At 36.7% G+C, this 9,761-nt stretch overlaps 1 non-coding gene across 1 annotated transcript; it reads right to left on the bottom strand.

Annotated features, from left to right (window-relative positions):
• Nucleotides 1-1,758: 1,758 nt before the first annotated feature.
• Nucleotides 1,759-1,865, bottom strand: LOC122100498. The gene has a single exon (XR_006146178.1). It is a non-coding gene; the product is annotated as a U6 spliceosomal RNA (small nuclear RNA).
• Nucleotides 1,866-9,761: the final 7,896 nt, after the last annotated feature.

The following is a 9,761-nucleotide window of genomic DNA, read 5'->3' as shown; positions in this document are numbered from 1 at the left end:
ACACTTCATCCTCAACTCATTTGATCTGACATTTGTAAATTTTCTCTTTTCCTTCATGTGGGAATACTGCAGTCAATGTCAACTCAACTGTGGGACTGGATCAATTGTACGGTAATCGCTAGCACCTAAATCAAAAACATATACATCAAAACAAATGAAACCCTCATTTCGAATAATTGTTTTCTCTTTTTATTACAAATCTGTGCTTGATTACTTCTTAATGTGATATTGGACCTCCTAACAGAGGGATGAGTTTTTCTTTCTCTTGAGCAATTGTCCTTCTTCCACTTGGGTCAAATATTTAAATTTCAAAAATTTCAATTGATAATTCATTAAGGTGACCTCTAAGAAAATGTGCATTTCTGGAATTGGTCTTCTGTGTTGTTCTCACGTGCACAGGCTTTCTATGATTTATTTGTTTTATAAGGAATTCTATTTTCCAATCTTTGTGTGACCAATTTTAGTCCCTCTGATCAGTCTTTCCTACCCTCTCTCAGGAGTCTTTTATTTCAGTCTGCCTAATAAAAAATATATTAGTTATCAGCTAAATGACTCCCAGCTTCAGTATTTTGCCTGACTTCATGTAGACTGTGATAGGAGCCTTGACTGGCCTTGCTTACCGGAGATTTTTACTTGTTTGTTTTGTTTTGTTTTCTCTAGGATTACTAGTCAATGTATTAGCTTCTCTGGGCCACAGTGATCACCTGGACTAGAGTCAATAGGTTTTTGTCCTAATGATAAAAAAAAAACCAGCTGACTAAATTCCTGTTTTAATTATCTCAAAATGAGGCAATCTGACATCCTTGCAAAGCCATCGATAATATTCTGCTACCACTTACAGAAATAGTCTATCAAGATGGCTTTTCAAGGTTGACTGTAAAAAATGTTTATTTCGGGGGCTGGGAAGGTGGCTCAGTGGTAAGAGCGCTTGCTTTGCATGCCTGAGGCCTTGGGTTTGATTCCCAGCACGACCTAAGAAAAAAAAGCCAGAAGTGGCACTGTGGCTGAAGTGGTAGAGCACTAGCCTTGAGCTGAAGAGCTGAGGGACAGCGCTCAGGCCCAGAGTTCAGGCCCCACGACTGGACCCCCCCAAAAAAAAGTTTATTTCTGTGTGGGAGGACCATATAAAAAACAAAAAAAAATCACATCGTACATTATAAATACTTTAGAAACAACAGCAAGAAAAAAAACCACTTGTGTGCCTATCTTGGGGTTCATTAAGCTTACTATCACCTTATCTATTCACATGCATATAGCTTTTGACCTTTTCTGCTTATCCACGACATATATTAATTATTGACAATAAGGAATACCACGTGACTGATGTTTCTTTGGACTTGGATTATTTTAGTTAATATAATTTTTCCTAGTCTTTCCATTCCGTAACAAATTGGGTGATGTCATTCTTTCCGATGGATGATAGAATTCCCATACACACACACACACACACACACACAAACTCACAACGTTTTCTTGATCCATTCATCTACTGAGGGGCATCCTGGTGGGTTCCATATCTTAGCTATGGGAAATAATGCTGCAATAAACATAATTGTATTGGTAATTTTAATACGGTCTTGTTGCTGACTATTTAGGTGAATACCCAAAAGTGGGATTGCTTGGTCATTTGTGAGCTCTATGAGGAATCTTTTAAGGAACCTCCATACTGCTTTCCAAGTGGTTGAACAAGTTTACACTCCCACCAAAAAGGAAGTAGGGTTCCCTTCTTGCCACATCCCCTCCAGCATCTGTTATTGTAAAAATGTGGAGCGCTTCACAAATTTGCGTGTCACACTTGTACAGGGACCATGCTAATCTTCTCTGTATTGTTCCAATTTTAGTGTATGTGCTGTTGAATTGAGCACAGAACATTTTTTATATATAAAGTGGAATTGATTTTCTTAAACTAGACAATTCAACAAAAAGTAAGTTCAAAAGATTTGTCGTGAAATTTTAGAACCATGTATTTCTTACATAAGCACACATTTAAGACTAAATTCAAGATATGTTAAAACAAAATAATTCCAGGTATTTGTTGTTCAACAGATGTGTAGGAGGAGAAATTCAATTATTCTATACAAGGCACCTATCATAATGAACACTGCAGCAAGTGTTAAGTTCTTTTTTAAGTCTTAATGTTTTAAATATGTTTTGGGAATTTGCTTATATGCCAAAATTAAGATTGTTTGGTAGGTCATATAACTTTTCTATAAAGTATTTAAGATTTATGGTAGCAGACATATACAACTAAGTATGTATATTTCAGAGATTATAGAAACTTTACTAATGAGAAGTTGCAAAGTCTTTGTATGAAGAAACAGTGAAGAGTTAAGACTTTGTTAACTACATAGTTTCTGTAAAAACTTTAGGGCTTCCTTACTTTATATGTTAGCGAGGAACAAAAATGATTATATAAACCATATACAGATGATGAGATGAGACATAAATAGTAATCTTAGAGGGTAAATTTAAAGACTACTCATAGCCTATAAAACTCTTGTTGAACATCATAATCTTAGCCAGTTTTAAATGTACAGGAATATGAGAAAATAGTAAAATCTAATATGTAGTACACTTCAAATACTGGAAACAATGGTATTTGGTTTTTATTTTATTAATCATTAATATTTAATTATTGGTTTTCTTTATTTGCAGCATTGTTTTCCTTGTTGTAATATAATACAACTTTTTATAAGTCATCATTACGAGGTACTTTGAGAATGTTACTGGGATGGCCACACCATTTTTATAGGTGCATGTGAATTTACAAAGAGCAAAATTAAGAACAAAATATTGACTAAAATATTCTCAAATAGAGTTTGAATCAGGAGTGTTGATAAATGTCCACACATAAATCTTAGCCCTAGGCTGAAACAGTGGTTTTACAGAGTTGAGGCCACAAAATTGAGAGACGGTTTTGTGTTTAGTGTTTTGGTTTTGTTTCTGTTGGTTGTGGGGCTTGAACTCTGGGTCCTGTGTACTGCTCCTCAGCTCTTCATCTCAAGGCTATTGCTACCACTTGAGCCACAGGACCACTTCCATCATTTTCTGCTTATGTAGTGCTGAGGAATGTGGTGTTGATGGGTTATCATACATCAAATACCTTCAAATGTACATGTAGAGTCTAAAGATAGCAGTATGAATATTCTCATACAGCTCTTGTTTATCTGTTATGCACTTTCAGTATTATGATATTTCTCTTTCATTCTCTATTTCCTCTCTTTCTCTTTCATGCTCCATGTCTGCTACTTAGAATTTCTGCTGTGCTACTATTGTCCTTCAGGAACCACTGGGATTTTGGGAACATGATAGGGACGATCAGTTACCCTTGCATTCTTTAAGAGTTATAAGAGTGACGTGATATTATTCTTTGCCATTGTAAATGGCAAAACAACAGATCTAGGAATTCCTTTTCACTTTTAGTACTATTACAAATTTTCCTCATAGGAATCATTGGGATGGATAAAATACTTTTAACCTGCGTCCTAAAAGGTCTTTTCCTTTTACAAGCAACCCTTTTCTTTTAAAATCAGTAAGTAACAAAAACAAAGCTATCCTATGGAAAGTAGGCTGAAGTTGTTCACAGGGATGAAAAACAAGGAAGTGGGGGAAGTGAGCACAGATCCTCAGAGCAGTTTATCATGTACACTTTGTGAGAATGACAATGTGCTGGGAAGTCTAGATTAAATCACTGAACACCTGATATATATAAATATATGCACATATATATTTATTTATATATGAATATATGTGTGTATATGCCCTTATATATGTACACATGTATATTGCTCTACATACAAATACACACATATATATATATATACACATGTATACATGCACACATGGAGAAAGACGCATAGATACAGCCAACACAAGTTTCACTACTTGTTGAATATGCCCTAGACGGAATGCTTGGAACCAAATATGTTGAAGATATATTTGTCTCTAAGACTTATTTTAGCACTTCTCTTATCTCTTATAACTGGTAGGTTTTGACAGATTCGACTTGCAAATATAGTACAAGTGATAGCAAATCACCCAGAAATCTCAGTAAGTATAGGTCATATGGTGTCTCCTTGCTCCCCATAGAATGTTTGCTCTTGTAGACACTCTCAACAACCAAAAAAGCAGGAGAATACCCTGGTAAAGAATAAAGTTATACGGCATCTTTCCTTGAGCTCTTTTCCAACAGCCAGCATCAATTCCTAAGTAATGTGTGAGTCCACAGAAGACTGGAGCTCAGGTCAACATTTAACCAACCCATGTGATAAGTCTAAAGTGAGAATTGCTGTCTGAGGTCTTCCATTTCCTGGCCACGAAAATAAGAAAAAGTATTTGTAATGTATTAAAATTTGAGAATAATTTGTAACCTGTCAATAAATGTGTAGAATACAATTGAACCAACGGACAAAAGAAGCATTTCATTTGTGTGCTTTTGGACTTGGTGAGTGATTTTAGGTGTGTCTACACAAGTAGAATCAACATAAATCAAGCCAGCATTTCTTCATTTAAGATACAAGGAAAAAGTACAGGTTGACCCATTGTAGCAATGAGATGTACAAGACACTCTATCTGGGGGTACTAAGACCACATGATGGGTTTTTCTACATCCCCCATTCTTCCACCAACCTTACTCCCCTCTCCTCTTCACTCTTCTAAGGGTTAAAATATTTAATTCATATACTAATCCACCTCATCCCCAAAATTGATTTAAAGATTTTCTGCTCTTGTTATCATTGTTGGTTTAAGGGTTGAAATTCTGTTTGTCAAAATTTGCCTTGCATTTTGTTTGGTATTGCCTACTATTCTGACATTGACCACGTGGTTTTATCATATTGGGAAAAATATCACTTTGTCACTGGAATTCCAAAAAAATATACTGGCGATTTTCATTTTTTAAAAACCCGAGTGCATCTTAGAACTTTAGTTTAAATGTGTGTGTGTGAAAACATGTTCAACATAATCTCATTATAAAAACTGTGTAACAAGTTGTCTTCTTCTATGTCTTGATAGTGATATTTCCTATCAAATGTGCTGTTTGTTAAAAGAAAACCTTTTTTTCAAGGATAGTAGTAAAAGGAATGAGACCCAGCTCAGCGCCTAGCCAGCTGTGATGAAAAACAAACCAGTAAGGAGGTAAGAATTGTCTTAAAATGTTTGTTGCACATATCTGTTTCTGTCCCCAGAAAGTTCGAGTATAAGAGATGGTATGAGTATGCCTTAAAAGACAGCTTGTGAGTAAAGTTGGTAAGTAATTTTTGGCTGTTATTTAACATTAAAAGTAGCATGTCATTCTCTATGTCCACCTAAATTCGTTTCTTTAACGTCTGTGTATAATTTTGTAAGTAACTAACCAGGAGTTTTGACAATTCATCCAAGGGAGGCAATCTTGCCCAGATCCTGCCTGGACCATCCTACCTCCACCATGGTACACTGGACTCCTGCCTGACTCCATCACACACAGCTGATTCTTGGTAAAAGACTGATTTAGATTTACAAACACTAAGACTCTTGTGGACACTCTCTTTAAACCTTACTCATCCTGATATGAAAAAGCCAGCTATGTTGTTATACTATTGAAACATGTATAGTCCAGGAGAGCCTCTCATACAATTTAGTTATCAGGTTTTCCAGGCATACAAGGTATGCTCAAACTCTCATCCCATCTATTGAATTTTGTCATTGCAGAGTTCTGGCAAGTATTTGTTGATTAATTCTTGGTAGGGTGCACATAAACTCTACTTGTTCTCACTGATCTCCTTGTTGCATTAATTGGAAATGATAAAGGGTTTTTGTGGCAAAGATTGCAGTTCAAAGCCAGCCCAGGCAGACAAATCCTTGAGACTCTATCACCCAACTAACCATCAAAGAGCCAGGGTGGAAGCTGGCTCAAAAATTAACCAGCCAAATGCTAAATGTGGCCCTGTGACTGAAAGTGGTAGAATGCTAGCCTCGAGCAGAATTGCTCAGGGAAAATGCTCAGGCCTTGAGTTCAAAGCCCATATCCCAGCCACAAGCACCTAGATCCAAGGACAAGGTGGAAAAGAATAAGAGGAAAAGATGTTACATCAGCCACTTTGTGACTGCCCTTTCAAAATTAACCAGATCCAGGAGGCCAATAGAAACAAGTTCAGAAGCTTGTCCATCTAATTTCCATATCTGTCTAACTTCTAAATGCACAGGAATTTACATTCTTGCCTTTGTTACCTGCTATTTATAGGAAATGATCAAGGTCTCTCACCAGGCCCTTAACTACTCCAATCCAGCCCTAGTTTCTGACTGATTATAGGCTCATGATCCAAATGGAACTTTTCTGGATTATTCCCTGGTTGTGTTTTCTGATGTCACTCTTATCAACTAGTCCTGCCACCTTGTCAGCCTTTTGCCTGATCTCAGCATTTTCAAGTTTCTGTCTAACAGGATAACAGCCCTCACTCAAACCTGGGACCAAGTCAAGGACATCCTATTACTGCAGGCACCCAGAGGCTTTGCTTACACTCTTCTGGACCGAGCACAGACCTGGACCTGAAGACGCCAGCCCCAGTGACTCCTGGACACACTGATGACAGCTGGAAGTAACCAGAAAAGACCATGATGCCCCTCCACCTTTTATACTCCAGGGTTCAAAATGATGGAATCTGCTTTGTTCTCATACCTGCATGATTCTCCTCTCTCAGCCCAATTCTTTTTATGTATCCAAAGACCCTATATGAAGAACTTGCTTCTCCCCACTTGGCCCTATCATTCCATGTATCTAAAGATGGAATATGAAGGATTGACCCCAACCCTGCTGTCCCAGGCTCATACACAATACAGGCAAATGTGTGAACTCCTTTTAAGTGCAGGCAGGGCAATCTATATAATCCCAGTTGTAAACATCCCATTGTGGGCCCAACTGAACGGTCCCCGCTTTCCTTGACCTAAGGGCTTTTCATTAACCTCTACCTCCTTGCTCAGTCCTCCTATAAAAACTCAGATCCTGTTTCAGCTCCCTCACACAACCTCCAAACCTGCTTTTCGACAATAAACAGTCCTCGCCTATTGATGATGTAGTCCGTCCTATTCCTTTTCCATTCTCCTAAATTTTCCTAACAAGGACAGGCTGTATTCTATGACCCAGAAGAGAGAAAATTACTAAGCATTCATTTACAGCCTTCTGAATATTTCTGATTCTGCACACATCAATTATCTATCCATACCTATGTCTGAGTGAGATGATTTTAAAAGAATTTAATTCCCGTGCATTACATTAAGATATTTAGAAACAACCGAGAAACCTAAAGGTCTATACGAATTTTTGGTGAGACTGAAGGGATAGTGGAATTTGGTTCTCTATAATTTGGGCAATTTGCAAAAAGAATTGGCAAATTACAATTTACATTTGCAGCAAACTTGACACATTAATTTTTTGTGTATTGAAAGGAGCACAAGCCTCAACAATATGTCAATGCTATCCTCTTATTCATCTCTAAAGGTTTATGCTCTGGTCATTTAGTATTAAAACTTCAAAAAAATTTAATCTTTAGCAAGTCATGCAAAGGAGTTTCACTTCATTTTGTCAGTGTTGAATAATGTGTATGTGCATTTCAATGTACAATACATCTGGATCATTGTCAATCATTCCACTTTTCTAATTTTTATACATTTTATAGTAAAAATCGTGTACAGAGGGGTTACAGTTACATGAGTAATGTCTTCTGCATCATATTCACACATTTTAAGTGAATATCGAGGGTAATTTACCTAGTATTGGAAGTTTAGGAGCGGTCTTCATTTTCTGATGATAGTAGCAGGAGTCAGTTTAATTATGCAGATTCCACTATGGAGTGAGAACTTTAGTCTTCTAACTTTTCGATAAATTCAGAGTTACTTTTTATTAATAATTACAAACGTTTTATTTCAGTATTTGAAACGCTGCCCCAATTATTTTAAAACTTTCACATTAAGCTAGACTGACCTTTTTTCTTCCATTTACCCCACTAGCTCAGGTTAAGTCTCCTTTGGCTTTATTGTTTGAGAGGCCAAGGGAAGAGGGTAAACAGAAAGATGATTATTACTCAGAAATCTCCTTCCTCTTGTTTTTGCTATTCTTGTTGAGAGGAATACTAGATCAGGGAACAATAGTGATGCTTGACTTCACCATACAAGGGAGCATTCCTGGCATGTCAATTATTGTTTCTCAGATTCACTTAAACTGATTACTCTTTCCTTCTCTGTAACAGTAACCTAACTGTTGCACCCTTGGTGCAGAAGGAAGCACACTAACAGGTTTTTAGCTGTAAATTGGTATTTTATATCTCAACTTACTACCACCAAAAATATAAAGCTTTGGCTATATAAATGCAAAGGCACTGATTGTACAATAATACCTTATAAACAATTCAGCTCACCCCTCCTCTCCTATCCTCCCTTCTCCTGTCCTCATTTACTCTCTCTTCCCTTCTTCATTTCTTTTGTCTTTGCCCTCCGTATTCATCTCTAACTTCTCACTTTCTATCTTCCAGTAGCAAGTGATTTGGTTTATCAGACAACATATAAATCATTGAACAAATATTTTTTTCTCCTTTTTCTGATTATTTATTTTTAAAAGAAGTGAGTTTTAGTAGAGCACCAGTGGCTTCCACCTAGCTACTAGGTAGGTTCAAATTTGACAATTGCAATTCCAAGCTATTCCAAATGAATAAACCTAAAAGATTCCTTTCTTCACTTGTAGTAAAAGGAAGAAGTGAAGGTGTGACTCAGGTGGTATCATCCAAACATTGAGAATTAATGCCCAGATAGAGCTCAAGGCCAGTAGTTCAAAACCCAGTACCAACATAATGTTAAAAAATGTGTCCTTCTATTTTGAATGGGGATATTTCTCCAAAAATTCATACCCAAGACAATTTTCAAGGTCAAAGACTTTTTTAAAGGCTCTTCCAGATCTTAACCTGATTTCTCTGCTTGATTTACTTTATAGGAAATAGGAACCATTTGTTAGGAAATGGAAAGACTTGGTAAATATTATATTAAGTGAAGTAAGCCAGGCCCAAAGAAATATAGGTCCTATGGTTTCCCTTATTTGCAATATCTAGTATATGTATGAGTCATTCGGAAAAGGTCAGATAATGTGATGTTAGGAAAATGAACCCTAAGATATGTATTCAAATGTTTTTTTTCTTTCATGCAATTGTTTCTAACGCATTTATAAGATTATCTCTTTGTTGCTTTGTATGTCCCTCCCCCACAATACAACCCCTGCTTTCACTCTATTTGATGTCAGTATAACTTGTAGAGAAGATGGGGAAAAACAAGTCGTTTAAGGATACAGGTGGACTTGTTGCAACAATGAGAAGTACAATTTGTCATGTCGAAAACGAGCTTTACAATGTTGGTGCGGGGGGTGGGTGGAGAGGTGGAGGCGGGGAGGATTGGGTGTGGGAGAGGCTGGGAACGGATGTGAAGGGTAAACAAAGGAGAGGCTGCAATGCTTGATAAGAAATGTATGCATTATCCTGCCCATGTAATTGTAACCCCTCTGTAGAGTGTGTTCACAAAAAAAATAAAATAAAATAATAAAAAAAGAAAGATTAAAAAAAAAAAGATTTTGGATTAGAAACATCTACTTATTTGGTATGAAACCTACCAAAATGTGATCTTGAAATCACACTCCACAAACTGGACATATACATCAATTGAGCAACTTATAGGTCTCAAACTTTTATTTGAATTCTGTATCTCATATGCATTCAGCTTCCCTAAAAACATGCATGCATATTCAT

The sequence above is a fragment of the Dipodomys spectabilis genome, unplaced genomic scaffold, assembly GCF_019054845.1.
Source record: "Dipodomys spectabilis isolate Male_0828 unplaced genomic scaffold, ASM1905484v1 ptg000581l, whole genome shotgun sequence".
Lineage (NCBI taxonomy): Eukaryota > Metazoa > Chordata > Mammalia > Rodentia > Heteromyidae > Dipodomys > Dipodomys spectabilis.
Note: the sequence above shows the minus strand (reverse complement) of the source record. Positions and strands in the feature narration are given on the sequence as shown.